This window comes from Tripterygium wilfordii, chromosome 19 (assembly GCF_013401445.1).
Source record: "Tripterygium wilfordii isolate XIE 37 chromosome 19, ASM1340144v1, whole genome shotgun sequence".
Taxonomy (NCBI): domain Eukaryota; kingdom Viridiplantae; phylum Streptophyta; class Magnoliopsida; order Celastrales; family Celastraceae; genus Tripterygium; species Tripterygium wilfordii.
The window spans coordinates 10,378,279-10,395,714 of NC_052250.1; positions in this window are offsets into that span (position 1 = coordinate 10,378,279).

Sequence of the window (17,436 nt, forward strand, 5' to 3'; positions counted from 1 at the left end):
TAAAATTAGATCAGGATATGACATCCTTCCCCCCTTAAGAAAATTTCGTCTCCGAAATTAAATCATACGTAGGTAGTAAATAAATCTGGAAATCTCGTCTGCATATCCGACTCCAACTCCCAAGTCGTCTCCTCCACTCCATAATGTTGCCATATCACCTTAACCAAGGGTATGGTCTTCGACCGTAGTCGCCTCTCCTGTCTATCCGTAATCCTAATAGGACGTGTCTCGAAAGTAGCGTCCTCACCAATCTCCAAGGTAGACCAATCTAATATATGAGAAGGGTCCCTATGGTACCTCCGTAACATAGACACATGAAATACCCCATGTACTCCTGACAATTGTGGGGGTAATGCTAATCGATAAGCTACCGTCCCCACTCTTTCCAAAATCTCAAATGGCCCTATAAATCTAGGGGCTAACTTCCCCGCTCTCCCAAACCGCTGTACTCCTCTACGAGGACTAACCCTCAGGAAAACATGATCCCCCACCTGAAACTCTAGAGGTCTACGTCTCCTATCCGCGTAACTCTTCTGACGTGACTGAGCTATCAGAAGCCGCTGTCGAATCACTGTCACCACCTCAATAGTCTGCTGCACCATCTCTGGACCCAATAATGGTCTATCTCCAACCTCTGACCAACACAACGGTGATCTACAAGGTCTCCCATATAATGCCTCAAATGGTGCCATCTGAATACTACTCTGATAGCTTTTGTTGTACACAAACTCCACTAAAGGAATATGAGTCTCCCAATCTCCTCGAAAGTCTATCGCACAAGCCCGAAGCATATCCTCCAGAATCTGAATAGTCCGCTCACTCTGTCCATCAGTCTGCGGATGAAAAGCTGTACCGAAGTTCAGTTTCATCCCCAGAGTATACTGAAAGCTGCCCCAAAACCGTGAGGTAAATCTGGGATCCCGATCAGATACAATACTCAACGGTACCCCATGCAATCGGACTATCTCTCGTACATATAATCTTGTCAACGACTCAATCAAATCTGTCTGACAAATAGGCATAAAATGAGCTGTCTTTGTCAACCGATCCACAACAACCCAAACCGCATCATGTCTCCGCGGAGTCATAGGTAAACCCATCACAAAATCCATAGTGATATGCTCCCACTTCCATTCAGGTAATGGCAGCGGTTGCAATAATCCAGCAGGTCGTCGATGCTCTGCCTTTACCTGCTGACAGGTAAGACATCGAGTCACAGTCTGTGCCACATCTCTCTTCATGCCACTCCACAAATACTGCCTCCGTAAATCTCGATACATCTTAGTAGCACCAGGATGCATCGCAAATCGTGAGTAATGTGCCTCCTGAAGTATCTCATCGCGTAACTCAGTATCCTCTGGAACCACTAATCTGCCCCTGAATCTGACTCCACCGTCAGTGCCTCTAACCCATCCCTCCATATCCTCAATGTCATCAAATAATGCATCCCCCAACTGTGCATCCAACACCCTCTGTACTAGGGTTGGACGAGCAATCAAACTCCGTAAACTCAGTACATCTCTACGCTCATCCACATCTAGTCGATACTGACTAAGTGTATCCACTAACCCAAACTCCTGAATAGCCAATCGAGCTGCAATCAATCTCCTACTCAAGGCATCAGCCACCACATTGGCCTTGCCCGGATGATACTGTAAAGTAAAATCAAAGTCCTCAAGATACTCCATCCATCTACGCTGTCTTTGGTTTAAATCTCTCTGTGTAAACAAGTACCGGAGACTCCTATGATCCGAAAATACCTCAAACCTCTCTCCATAAAGATAATATCTCCACTGCTTCAGTGCGAACACTACCGCAGCCAACGACTCAATCAAATCTGTCTGACAAATAGGCATAAAATGAGCTGTCTTTGTCAACCGATCCACAACAACCCAAACCGCATCATGTCTCCGCGGAGTCATAGGTAAACCCATCACAAAATCCATAGTGATATGCTCCCACTTCCATTCAGGTAATGGCAGCGGTTGCAATAATCCAGCAGGTCGTCGATGCTCTGCCTTTACCTGCTGACAGGTAAGACATCGAGTCACAGTCTGTGCCACATCTCTCTTCATGCCACTCCACAAATACTGCCTCCGTAAATCTCGATACATCTTAGTAGCACCAGGATGCATCGCAAATCGTGAGTAATGTGCCTCCTGAAGTATCTTATCGCGTAACTCAGTATCCTCTGGAACCACTAATCTGCCCCTGAATCTGACTCCACCGTCAGTGCCTCTAACCCATCCCTCCATATCCTCAATGTCATCAAATAATGCATCCCCCAACTGTGCATCCAACACCCTCTGTACTAGGGTTGGACGAGCAATCAAACTCCGTAAACTCAGTACATCTCTACGCTCATCCACATCTAGTCGATACTGACTAAGTGTATCCACTAACCCAAACTCCTGAATAGCCAATCGAGCTGCAATCAATCTCCTACTCAAGGCATCAGCCACCACATTGGCCTTGCCCGGATGATACTGTAAAGTAAAATCAAAGTCCTCAAGATACTCCATCCATCTACGCTGTCTTTGGTTTAAATCTCTCTGTGTAAACAAGTACCGGAGACTCCTATGATCCGAAAATACCTCAAACCTCTCTCCATAAAGATAATATCTCCACTGCTTCAGTGCGAACACTACCGCAGCCAACTCCAAATCATGCACGGGATAGTTCCTCTCGTGCGGCTTCAACAAACGTGAAGCATACTCAACCACTCTCTCCTGCTGCATCAACACACAACCCAAACCAACTCCTGAAGCATCACAATATACCTGATAACCAATACCCCTGTCGGGTATCACCAACACTGGAGGTGAAGTGAGTCGAGTCTTCAACTCCTGGAAAGCCTGCTCACACACATCTGTCCACACAAATGGAGTATCCTTCCGAGTCAACTGTGTCATCGGTGCTGCAATCCGCGAGAACTCCTTAATAAAACGTCGATAGTAACCTGCTAATCCCAGGAAACTACGAATCGCTCCTACATTTTTCGGTCTCCTCCATGCCACCACTGCCTCTACTTTCGCTGGATCCACCGCTATACCCTCCTGAGAAATCACATGCCCTAAAAATATCACCTGAGTCACCCAAAATTCACATTTACTCAGCTTGGCATACAATCTATGCTCTCTGAGCGTCTGCAACACAATCTCCAAGTGTCTAATGTGATCCTCCTCAGTGGCTGAATAAACCAATATATCATCAATGAACACAATCACAAACTGATCCAGATACGGTCTAAACACCCTGTGCATCAAATCCATAAACGCTGCAGGTGCATTGGTTAACCCAAATGGCATAACCAAGTACTCATAATGGCCAAACCGTGTGCGAAATGCTGTCTTTGGAATATCCTCCTCTCTAATCCTCAACTGATGGTACCCCGATCTGAGATCAATCTTGGAGTAATAATGACTACCTCTCAACTGATCAAACAAATCATTAATCCTCGGCAATGGATATTTGTTCTTTACTGTCACCCTGTTCAGCTGCCGGTAGTCCACACACATACGCATCGTACCATCCTTCTTTTTCACAAACAAAACAGGTGCTCCCCAAGGTGAAGTGCTCGATCTGATAAATCCCAACTTCTGTAAATTTGTCAACTGAGTGTTCAACTCCTTCAGCTCTGCTGGTGCCATCCTATACGGTGGTATAGAAATCGAATCTGTACCCGGGTACAACTCAATGACAAAATCAATCTCCCTCTGCGGTGGCAACCCCGGTAAATCATCAGGAAAAACATCCATATAATGCTCCACAACCGGTATAGGGTTCGAAGAATCCTTCCTAGACGCTGAAGTAATCAAACCCGCTATAACACAATCGGTGTACTGAGGATTATCTAGAAAATGTGGACACGGAAGCAATCTCGTTCCACGAAATCTAACCCTCCCCGTAGGTGTGGTCAGTGTAATCCTCCTCTCAGCACACTCTATAACCGCCTCATACTCAGTCAACCAATCCAATCCAAGAATAACATCAAAATCAATAAATGACATCACAAACAAATCTGCTCTAAACTCATGGTCTGAGAAACTAAATACACAGTCCCTACAGACACCACTAATCACGGTACCTGATCCTAGTGGTGAATCAACTATAAATCTCCTCGCCACTCCCATAATCTCCAAACCCAATGTCTCAGCAAATGATGCAGAAATAAATGAATGAGTAGCACCAGTGTCAAACAAAACACGTGCCCAAGAACTGAATAAGAGAAACCTACCTCCCAAGTGATCTCGCTCTGCTGGAACCACATCAGGCCTAAGTGCATACACTCCACCTCTCTGAACCTGCTGCCGCTGCCGCTGCTGCTGAACTAGTGGCCTACCCCGTCCTGCAGGACCCCTCTGTATCGGAACTGGTGCTGGAGCTGGAGCTCTCCGACCTCCAAATACAGACGGTGCAAATCCTCCACCTTGTGGACAATCTCTCCTGGTATGTCCTGGCAATCCACACTGGAAACATAACGGGTTGTTTGCCATAGGACAATCCCAACGCATGTGGCCTACATGACCACAAACATAGCAATGCTGAGGCTGCTGATCCCGCCTCGGAGCCTGTCCCTGCTGGTCTGATCTCTGCCCCTGTTGACCCTGTCTCTGCCCCAGCTGAACCTGTCTAGGACCCTGTTGTCCCTGCCTGGGTCCTCGGTAACCCTGCCTCCGACTCTGAGAACCCTATCCCTGACTCTGCTGCTGCCCCCGAGTATCAGTCCTCTGTCTGTGCTGACTACTCTCACCAGTAACAGATGTAGAACTCTCAAGCTTCCTCTTATGAATCTCCCAGTAATCCTTAATCTCCACTAAAGTCCTCTCCACTCCGAGTGCCTTATCAATACACTCACGATAGGTGGTGATAGTCTGAGCCGCCAAATGAGGTGAAATCTTTGGCGACAACCCTCTCCTAAATCTCAGTATCTTCTTTTCCTCTATGCAAATATACTCCTCCCCATATCGCCCTAACTCCTCAAAACGAGCCTGATATTGTGTCACTGTCATGTCCGGGGACTGAATCAACTCGAGAAACTCCTTAGCTTTAGCAACACGCACTGTCTGTGGTACATACTGCGCCAGAAAAGCAGTCTCAAACTCTGCCCACGGCATACCCTCTCTGCCCCGACTAACTGTCATCACCTCCCACCAAGTGAAAGCGTCTCCCTCTAGAAACTCAGCAGCTAATAAAGCCCTCCTCTCCTCAGGAATCCGTAAGGTAGTCATCTTCCTGCGTAACTGGCGAACCCACTCCTCTGCTGCCACTGGATCTATCACTCCCCTATATACTGGAGGATTCGTCTTCCGTAACTCGGCTAGCTCTTTGATCGACGTATCAATCGCCAAAGGAGCTAAATGTGCCTCCATAATCTGTCCTGCACCCTCCTGTAACTCACCTAAAGTCGAAACCTGCTCTGGAACCTCAACAGGAGCCTGTAATTCAGCTGGCACTGGAGCAGTCATCTGTGTCACAAGTCCTGTAACAGTCTGCCCAAGAGCTCGTACCAATTCAGTAACATCCTGGACCTCCTGTCGTAAAGTAGTAACAACAGCCTCTACCACCTGTGGTGCTAGATATCCCTCCTGATCCTCCCCAATATCATCCACTGGATTTATATTCACTCGCCGCCTACCCCCACCTCTCCCACGTCTTCCGCCCCTACCACGCCTCGCACCCCTACCTCTCCGTCCTCGCCCCCGATCTAATGGTGCCACCTCAGGCATACCCACCTCATCTACCTCCTGAGGCTCATCCGCCTCATGTTCTCCTCTACCCCGTCCATATCCTCGCACTCGAGTACTACGTGTGTCAACCATATCTGGAAAATATAACACATGTATACATAAATCTAAAGTAGGGAACACGACAAATAAAAACTCACCAGGTCAGCCGGGAAACGCATGATGTATAGCCAACAAAATAACCTAGGTAACCTAACCACTGTAAGTTTCTAAACCTACAGCTCCGATACCAAACTGTCACGCCCCTCTCTCCTAAGATACACCGAGGTGTATCTATATCACAGGGACGTGACCGGCAGGGGACACCCCATCCCCCGAACCAGATCCCAAATCTCTACTAAACCCAACAGACATAATAATAATAATAAGAACTACCATACTATCCACAAAGTACATCCACCTGTGTACATATACCACAACGAAATAATAAAACATATCTACCCGATACCAAACCGTATAGTATATACAAATACAATACAAAAAGTTCCCACACCCACTAAGAGTCAGCCCAAGGCTACACACCAGCTCACGCATCCCGCTGCTGACCGCCATCACCTACATCCAACTCACATGAAAGGGGATAAAGAAGAGGGGTGAGCCACAAAGCTCAGTAGGACGTAGAGAGGAAACGCCAATATCCAAAAATAATAATGATAAACCCAGAAATGAAATGCATAGCATGCAATACAAGAAATATACATCCATCAGTAAGTCAACCAAATAGCACAATAACCGATAAGGCTAAGCAACACTGGAACCACCAACACTGGTCTCCAGAAATCCATACACCAATCCAATCAAGTGAAATGGTAGCCGATAAGGCTATCCAACACTGTAATCACCACATCAATCTCCAACAATCCATCACACCCCTGGACCCACCCTAATCCCCGTAGGGTGTCTCCCAATCCAGGTCCATACCGAAACTGGATGAGGATCGGGTATCCCGATAGCATAGCCTACACCAGAGGGCGTCCCCTGTGATGCACCCCATCTCAGACGGTCCACCGGTATATATCCGGTCTGTATATGTATATATATCATCCATCAGAAATCCATATCTGATCATTTGGGCGCCTATATGGGCCCACAATCCACATCCACATTCATATCCATATCCATATCCATATCCACATCCACATCCACATCCAACACCTCCAATCACCTCACTCTCAGAAAACATACCAACAGTTATATGTATAACAGAGAATATAAATCAACATACAAACAGGTCGTATTTCCACCCCCGGAAACCAACAAAACCATAATATCACCAGAGTCCGGGTCAAATCGGGTCAAATAGTACCCAGCCGAGTCAACTTGCCGGTCAACCGAGTCAACTCGCCGGTCAACTGAGTCAACTCGGCCTGACTCGGTCAACTCGCCGGAAACCCATTTAACCCCATCGTCGGCGATCCGACCACCCAAACCTGCCAAATCTTATCTCAAATTAAAGAACTCGATGAGATGAACTCATAGGTACCTGAAACACGTCAAACCGTTGCCGGAATCAGTCGGATCGACCAAAAGAAATCCGAGGAAATCGGAACTTCAAACTCCGATATCTCCCTAACCACAACTCCGATCGACGTGATTCAAGTTGGGTTAGACTCGTCTCGTCAATACGCTTCTTTTGACACCGGTGGTGTCGCTCACCGTCGTCGAACTCAGAAAATGAATAGTAACGAAGATTTACGGGAGAGAGAAAAGGAAGAAGAGAAGAAAATGCGTAAGACTTTTTATTTATTTATTTTTTTTTTAAGTTTCCTTTTATACAATTTTCACTTATCAAAAACACCCACCTGTCAAAAACACCCCCAACTAAATTGTTACAATTTACTTCAAAATTCATAACAAATCAAATTTAAATCTGATTTAAGTAATTTTTACTCCAAAAATTTTATTTTAAAATTCCCCATTTATTAAAATATTTATTCACACTTTAATTTTATTCTCTTCAAATACCGATTCACCAACACAGAGGTTCACTCCACCTCAACCACCACGATAAGATACTATGAATAGTGTAAAATTAGATCAGGATATGACACTTCTTGTGAGCACTGATTTGCTCATCAGTGGCACCCTCCTCAGGCAATTCAGGGCATCCTTTAGTCAACACAAATTTGTACTCTTCAGAGGTGAGCACAATATCCAAATTTCTTTTCCAGTTGACATAGTTTGTTCCATCCAACTTATGGTCTTTCAGTATAACAGATAATGGGTTGAATAAAGGCATTTTGAAAAACTGAAAAATGACATATTCAGAAATTAATTTATGGCATATATGATTCGAATTATCTAAGATTGCACCCATAATCAATCATATAATTCGTTAACAATCAAAACACTTTATCATGAAATTTCCTATCTCGATGGGAAAATAAATTCCATGCAATTTAGTTCACATTAATTTTCATTGTCTAGACAACATGCCGTGCCAAATGTAAATTTAATTAGTTAACTTGCTTTGGTCCTATAAATAATGGTATTGATTTCAATGGGAAATATTTCCATAATTTAAAGTTAAGTGTATAACCATCACTTGATCATAATCTCACCATCTTCATAAGATTTATTCCGATGGGGAAATAATTTTATAATAAATGACTACTCATTATGGCTATCAAGAAAACTAATAATCTGAGATATCTGTAATCGAAAATTTCCAATAGGGAGGAAGGTCTAAGCTAACACATATTTTCAATTACATCTCTATTATATTTTCTTACCAATAATCCAAACTTAAAAAATATTTCCCTAATTCCAAAACTCCTGGAATTGAGATATCTTAAAAAATGCATTGACCGGAATTTACGCATTTTGGTATCACCGCCCAAAACTGAGATTCGTTACTGATTTTCTCCATGAAGTGAAACCGTTATCGCACCACCATAGGTTTTCAATTTAACGATTAACAAATCTAGCAACCAGCTCGTTCCCAGGAAAGAGAGGGCTTTCCGAAAAACGACACGCAATTAAGTTACCTCAATCCTTGACAGAACTTTCTAGACATTGCATTGTTAATCTTAAATTAGAATACTTAAATGTCTGGGTCGGAATTAGACACTTTGGTTCCGAAAAGAATCTTAAGTTAAAAACGGATTTTTCCCAAAATAATACCGTAGTCACATTTAATATCTCAACTTTTCGAATTACATATTTTTCTTTGAACCAATGATGGAGACCGTAGGGTGATGTGTAACCCTTCTCCCACTTAATATTTATTTTTGGGTGATTAGTATTTTATTTTCCATGTTTAGATAACATCCATAAATAAATAGCAATCCTAATCTAGCATGATATTTAATTACAATCATACATGCAATTAAAATAAGAGACATAGTTAAAATAGGAAACCAAATCAATCAAGAGTCCTAGCTATCATGGTCTTCAATCAAGCCCGAATCTCAACTTGATTAGGAATTCCTATTTGGAAACTGCTCGAAATACTACTGCCCGGACTGCCTGAACTGCCCCTTGTCCGCTGCCCGATCTGCCCTCTGCCTCTCACATCTGTCAGGCAGCTTCAGGCGGTGACCGCTGGCTGTCAGATCTGTTATAGCAGCTGCTAGCTGCAGCCAAAGCTACTGCCAACACTTGCTGCCGCTGGCAGTAGTTGCCTGTGATGGCAGCAGCTGCTTGTGCTGGCAGTAGTAGCAGGCAGTGGCAGCAAGGCTGCCGGTGTCATTCGTCTCTTCGTTTCTTCATCTATTTTTACAAAAAAAATCCTAGCCTTCTTCAAACCGGAGTTCATAATCTAAAAGTTCGATTTACAAAAATTCCTACTCCTTTATTCGGAGTGAACAATTCTAAAATCAGAATTAAAAAAAAAAAAAACTAGATCATGATAGCCAGAATTTCAGCCTGCAAAAACAAGTTAGCAATAACACCGAAAAACATAGATTATGCTAACAAATTAAATTTGATAAATTTTTGATTTTGTTTAGCATCAATTACGTATCTATGACCAGTTCCGATACCAATTGTTGGAAACATGCAACTCTCGGAAGCGTATAAGGATCTCATAGACATAAACGATAGCTAGACAAATTTCAAAAATTTCTTATCAAATACTAATCACCATAGCACAAACCATATATCAATTAATTGCAAGAAGATTATATACCTTGAGATCTCTCTGATTTGATCTCTAATAATCAGGAACGAAGGATGGAGTCAGCGAGTTTGATACTAAGCTCAAACATGTGGATCTTCCACCGTATGTACCAATTCCGAAACTTGGATTGAGAGGGTGGTCTCTTTTCTCCAAGAACCTGAAGAACACAAACCAAAACTAGTGGAAATGATTAGAGAGTAGAGAGGTCAACTGGTGTCTCAAAAACTTGTGTTAACAAAACACACACTATGTGTATATTTATAAGGTTCGGCCACACCTAGGGTTTTCTCCCTAGGTGGGCCGGCCCCTAAGCCTCTTCCTCTCCTATTTTCGGTCCGTTTTGGTTTTCCTGTATCTTCTAGTATTGGGCTTCTGGGCTACAGTGGGGACCAACTAGGAAAAATAAAACATGGGCTTCCTATGAATTTAATTATCAGCCCAAACCCATTTACATAATTATAATTCATAAATTATAATATATTCCACTAAAATATTATAATTGCACTCCCAGTTTTATCTCAAATTAAATCTGAGCCTTTTGTTATACTTGTTCATAAATTCCTCACGTTAAGTTACAGATACCCGTCAATTAAATATGCCACTGACATATAATATTCAATTGGCATCTTTAAATATTTACTTGATCTTACCGCTTAACTTATTTAAATGTGTCGGATTAACACCTGTAGGGTTTTGACACAATCTCAAATCCTATAAGCATTCTCAAGAGGGTATCATCAATCCATAATTGGACGTGAATTTTATTAACAGATTATTTTCCATCGTACCATCAATGCGGTGACCCAATTCATTTGGTGTTTGTTGGCCTGTACAAAAAAACATCACCCTTTAGTAAATCAAGGTCTTGTACATTAAATGGACATGTACCAATAATCTTTAATAAATTAAGAATATGAAAAATTCTATAACGTTTGTGTGAGTGTACAATTTTCCATATAGTCAGACTGAGAAAATTGACTCATACGTAGTCCTAATCAATACACTCCAAGTGTACTGGTATAGTAAGTTCAAGCTTTGCCGCTCTTCGTAACCAAGATAGGTATATTGAAATACTATACCACAGTCAAGCTGACGGTTTGTCCAATTCCGTCTTAGCTGTGATCGCTTACTTATATTCGGTAGAAACTTATGAATTGATCTTCCGTGTGCAAGCTTAGACTCTACACACCAATTCATATACCATATAGAATAAAAGACACTGATGCCAATATGTCTTTTCTAATTTTAAATGCTAAATATATTTTATTCAAATAAATAAATCGAGTTTGAATATTATATAAAATAATGGCCTTTAGAATACTATTCCTATCAATCTTTACTTTACGAAACATGTAAGAACAATTTCATAACATACTTAAGATGGGTCCAATTGGCTAGGTTATTATCTTGCATTGAATTTTGGTAAATTATATTCTTTTTGCCTTAAGTTATTAATGTTCTATTTCCATTCAAAAAAAAACAAATTGTTGGTGTAACATCCCAAAAAAGAGTACTGATGTTCTATCCCAAAAATATTGGTTGCCCCATTTATTGCAATGTGCTATGGAAACAACCAAAATTCTTAACAATGTCTCTTTCACATGCGCAATACATTCTCATTTTAGATTATGCAAATATTGCTTATTTCCAAGGAGTTCAGTTATACTTTTATTATCTACTTTCTATTAGTAGTATGTGTTCTGAATAACAAACAAGGGTTTAGTTTATGGTGAAACACACTTACTGAGGAGGAGAGGCAGAGAGATAGAGATAGTTGGAGAGGGAGGGGGAGATGGAGAGATGGGAAAGGGGAGAGGGTGAGGGATGAAGGTGTTAATTTATGAAATTATGTAAAGTAATTCATGATATCTTTGTTGTTGTCGCTAAACCCTATATCGCTCTCATTTCCCATTTTATGCATTTAGACTTTCTTTGGATGTACGTTGAAAAAGCTTTGTCCTAAATATTCCTTTGGATTGTATATATAGGTATTCTCGCTGCAACCAGGATTTAGTTCTGAATTCATGCCGAAAGGCTGCAGGAAAGAAAACCAGTCCAAGCTTAAGCGATACATGACAAGGATGTATTCAATGACTAAAGCTGGTGAGTCCATTAATAGTTTATGCACTTGAGTAAACTTAGTTTGTAAGTGGACTTGAGTAAACTTACTTTTTGAGCAGCCTAGAAATAGTATACTATGTATATAGCATAATTCGCACGAAGATAAATTCGCGAAGTGTTCATTTACACATCTGGAAAAGCTATTTATCTCATACAATTTTTGTGGAACTTAGTTTTGCTTAAAAAAAATTGTTTTGTAGAACTTTTTTGTTTCATATCTCAGTAAGTAAATCAGTTATTGCACACACAGACTTTAAAAATACTGACAGAACTTATTTTTAGGGCGTTTGGTAAGAGGGTAAGAATTTGGGGGTATAATTTGTTACCCATGTAAATGTTACAAGGGTGATCGGACCTCTAGTTTGAGCTCCTAATATCATCTAATTAGGAGGTCCTAGTCCTTATAGTAATGCATTTGTGTTAAAATAAAGTAATTTTACTCTTATACATGTTTCCCGTTGGTTTTGCAGGAAATCGGGCGTAAATGACTGAATTGATCACCTTTGGAGCTGAAAGAAGAAGCTGGGATTCAGAAAGTGTCCGGACACCTCAAGTGCCGTCCGGACGCTTTCTTCAGAAATTGAGGCAGAGGCTTCAAAGTTGATGGATGCATGAAGTGTCCGGACAGGTGCGGAACTGTAATTTTTCTGCACTAGAATTTTAAGGGTATTTGGGGTAACTCATGCTTGTAACCAATGGGGAACGACTTTATAAGGGTAGATAGGTAATTTCTATTGTAAAAAGAGGAGAAAACCCTAAGATTGGGTCTTCCTTCACACAATTCATCTCCTCCAACTTCTTGCCTCCATTGTTTTTCTCTCTCTTTCTCTCTCTAGGATTTTGCTTAGTTCTTGTGATCTTGATTGTAAACATTGGTTTTCATCTATAAAATTGATGTTTATTGTCATTATAATGAGTGGCTAAGTTCTCTTTCTAGTTTCTAGTCCCGAACGGTGGGTGCAAGGTTTCGATTGCTCAATGTATGCTCAAAGAATCGTAGCTTCGATTTCTCTCTTTTAATTTCGTGATAGTTGTGTGATTGGATCTATGGGAATGACATATTTGATTGTATTCTTGGATTGTCTAGTCTAGGGATTGCATCTAATGTGTTCGATTGAGAATTGTTAAACCCATTGCATGATTTCCTTAATTAATTGAGTTTTTCATTGCATAGCTATTAATTATGTGTATTGATGATGGGGTTTTGGATTAATTTAGGAATGTGCATGGGAGAGTTATGGTTAATTGATCTTTGAGTGTGAAACTAGGGTGTTAGCCAAGCCGAGCCCCAAGGGGGAACATTAATCCATAATATTAGGTGCTTATCCCTTTGCGTTCATCGTAGATTAAGAGACCCGATGGCCTACATGCATGAATTGAAGTCTTATATCCCAATTCTCTTTGCATATGCATGATTGATAGTATCACACAATGCATTGTGTATGGTTGTGTGTGTTTGCAATGATACCTTGAGTATGAGAACCGAGTAGCCACCGGGACGGACTAGAGACTAGGTTTTTTTTAATTAATTGTTTTAAATCCACTTTGTACTCACTTTGATTACAAAATCGCTTATGCTACCGAGTCATTCGGCCCATTTCTTTTACTTGCTTTTATTTGATATTCATTGTGTTTATTAGTGTTAGCTAGTCATTTGCATATCATTCACTTCAAATTTGCATTGCTTCCTCGTGGATCGATACCGGACTCACCGGTTTATTACTTGACGATACCCTACACTTGGGGTAAGTACACACACACACTTTGGTGTCGGTCAAAGGGTAATAATAATTATGGAGAATAAGTGTTACCCTTGTTTGGTAAAGAAGGGTAAAATTTACCCAAATATTCATTACTCTTGTTTGTTACGACTATACATTACTGGTGTAATACCATTACCCTTGTTTGTTATTATTGTAATGAACCAAACTAGAAAAAAGTGAGATTATGTTTTTTATTGTTACGACTATCATGTACCAAAATTTTAAAAATATAGATACATATGCATATATATACACACACAGCCAGACATATATATATATACTAACAATTGTTAACAATTTCAACAAAATAATCTGATAACATTCAAATCCATAACAAAGACGTAACACAAGAGTGGGGGTCATCATTTGGTCTACGGGCCTAGGTCCGAGCTTGGCCCTGCCCGACCCCTTGGGCGGGCATGGGCTCCATTTTTTGGGTCAGCCCAACCCGAAGCCAGACACCTCAGGCCAATTTTGGCTCAGCCCGAGCCCGACCCTGACCCAAGCCTGACATTATTTATTTTTATATATATAATATGTATATATTTATATTTATATATATATAAAATATGTATGTATATATATAATACACACACATACACATGCACTGTCTGTGTATATATATATATATATATATATATATATATATATATATATATATATATATATATATATATATACACAGACAGTGCATATGTATATATTTATATGTGTGTGTACATGTATATGTGTGCATATATATATATACATATATACACACAGATAGTGCATATGTATATATATGTGTGTATGTATGTGTGTGTGTGTATATATGTATATATATACACAGACAGTGCATATGTGAGTGTGTGTGTATATATATATGTGTGTGTGTCTGTGTGTGTGTGTATATATATATATATAGTGTGTCTGTGTGTCTGTGTGTGTCTATACATAGATATAATATATATGTGTATATATAACTTATGGGTTTTTGGAATTTTTTATTTAAAGGGGTAATAGGTTGGAGTAAACCACCACATCAGAGAAACTTTGGACCTTTAGGTCTAAGCTTGTGACTTTTGACGGAGCATGATCATCTTACTTAAATTGCTTAATAGTGTGGAAAGTTAGGGATGTTCAATCTTTGGAGGGGGATTTAGTTAGAGCAGCTTACCAACTTAGAGCTCTCAATGATTCAAAAAATGCAAGCTTACTCCAGAAGGGGATAATGATTATCTTACTTAGGATTTGAAGAGCATTCAGAAACAGGTTCTAATCTCTCATTGGATTAGCAAACTGTCCTAATAGTTGAACTTCAATATTGTTTTTGTATCCCGAAAAGTTAACCAAAAACTGCTGCTTGCTTATTAAGCCTATGGAATTTCAATTTATAGAAAGATACAATTATTTTGATTGGTTTACCTACTAAAATTTGTTATTGGCATTCATTTTATAGCTCAGAAGTGTAAAGGGTGGTCTCTTAATTCCCTATTGTAGTATGCCAAAATTATTGACATCACTATTAGTGATTATTTTGATTTCCGTTTTAATTCAGGATGCAGAGGACCAAAAACTTATATTAGGGAGAAGGTAAAAAACCTAACTAGAGGTGTTAGGATTGAGTGTATGGAATGTGCTTTATTTGAGGCGATCTAAATACTTTGAGTTTGAAATTGTCGCCTCAAATGTTATTATTTCGATTTAATCAAATGATATTATTTAAAATTTATATGTAAATTTATATAATACGCGCATAGCGTGGGTATGCACCTAGTTTTTAATTATTTTGAGTCTCGAAATTGACAATTGTCATTTATATAAGAATTAAGAAGAAAAATTGGACCCTTAAATTTTTGGGCCCTACCCTTAGGCGCGTAACAGCCTTAGCTACCTTATGCTTGAGATGCAAAATGGGTTCTTATATGCTATATAATATAAAATACTCCAATTCATTTAAAAAATAAGAAATGACATGTTAAATGACAAAAAATATTCTCTCACTCATTTAGATTACAAAAAACATTCTCACTCACTTGGATTTCAATACAGTTTATATAAATTTCAATGAGTTAATATCACTTTTGCACATTAAAAAATAGTCATTGTTTCAATTTGTACATCGTTGTTTAAAATGTTTCAATTGGTCACCCAATTATAAAATTGTTTCAACTTGATCCCTTGGGCAGATTTTCCCACTTTAAGGTAGTCAAACTGCACATATGGCACGTTGACTGCCCAAATATTGATTCCACGTGGATAATGATTTTCACTTGGACATAACCAATTTTGTAAAGAAAAACATAAATTGTGGACCAATTCATATCATACACCTATGGTTACCGTTATATGCTCATATTCAAACTTGCTCATATTAGTTCCAAAATAAACATTTCGACATCAGACATGTTCTGAGTCATACTAAAAATCCATAAGAGTTGCATATTTGGGCAATTAACGTGTCACGTGTGTAGAAAGGAATATTTGACTAGTATGCCTTTCTCATTATCACAACTTGTAATATACACAACGACTTCCTAGTGTGAAAAGAAGATGACAACTCAATCAAGAAACTACAATCATGGGATTACACTAAGTATAACAACCGGATATCACCCTTCACATATTTTTTTCCTATCTAATTACAACTGACTTTTGCTAACATATATCCTTTCCTATTTAGTTCACACGTTAACACTCCCCCTCAAGTTAGAGAGTGGATATCAAGAACTCCCAACTTGCACAACATAAAGGAGAACTTTTCTTTACCCAACAGCTTAGTAAACAAATCTGTAGACTGATGTGTAGAGCTACTACACTGAGTAGCAACAGTGCCGTCAAGTATTTTGTCTCTAATAAAATGACAATCGATCTCAATATGTCTAGTCCTCTCATCAAACACCGGGTTTCCTATTATATGCAATGCGGCTTGGTTGTCACAATGCATAATAGATGGGCTGGATGAAGGAAAAAATAAATCTCTTAATAAAACACGCAACCAAGTTATTTCGCAACATGCACCGGCCATGGCTTTGTACTCCGCCTCAGCTGAGGATAAGGAGATGATCCGAATCATAGTAAGCAACCAATTACAGTTTATTGTTGGAATGAAATAACAAACCTTGGCCTGGTATGGACTTGAGATAACGAACAACTCGGAGTGTAGTGTCCATATGTGAGAGGCGCGGCTGATGCATAAAACGGCTGAGGACATGAATTGAGTAAGTTATATTCGGCCTTGTGATAGTGAGATAAATCAAGCGACCAACCAATCTTCTATACTTCTCATGATCTTTTAACAATTCACCCTTCTCAGATAGTTTTGTTTCCTCCATTGGGAAATCAACTGGCCGTGCACCCAGAAAGCCATGCTCCTTCAAAATCAAGTGCATATTTTAGTTGTGAAACATAGTCCCTTTCTTGGATCGGGAAACCTCTATACCCAAGAAGTACTTCAAATCACCAAGGTCTTTGATGTGGAAGCGAGTACGAAGAAAAGCTTTGATGGAGTTGATGGTGTCAATATTGTTTCCTATAAGTAAGATGTCATCAACGTAAATTAATATATTTGTAAATGATTTATCATCCTTGTGTGTGAAGAGTGAGTAATCAGCCTTGGATTGGACAAAACCAGCTACAAGAATGGCCTCAAGTGAGATGGTAACAAGGTTGCAGGTAGGTTAACTAGGAGATAAGGCCAATGCAA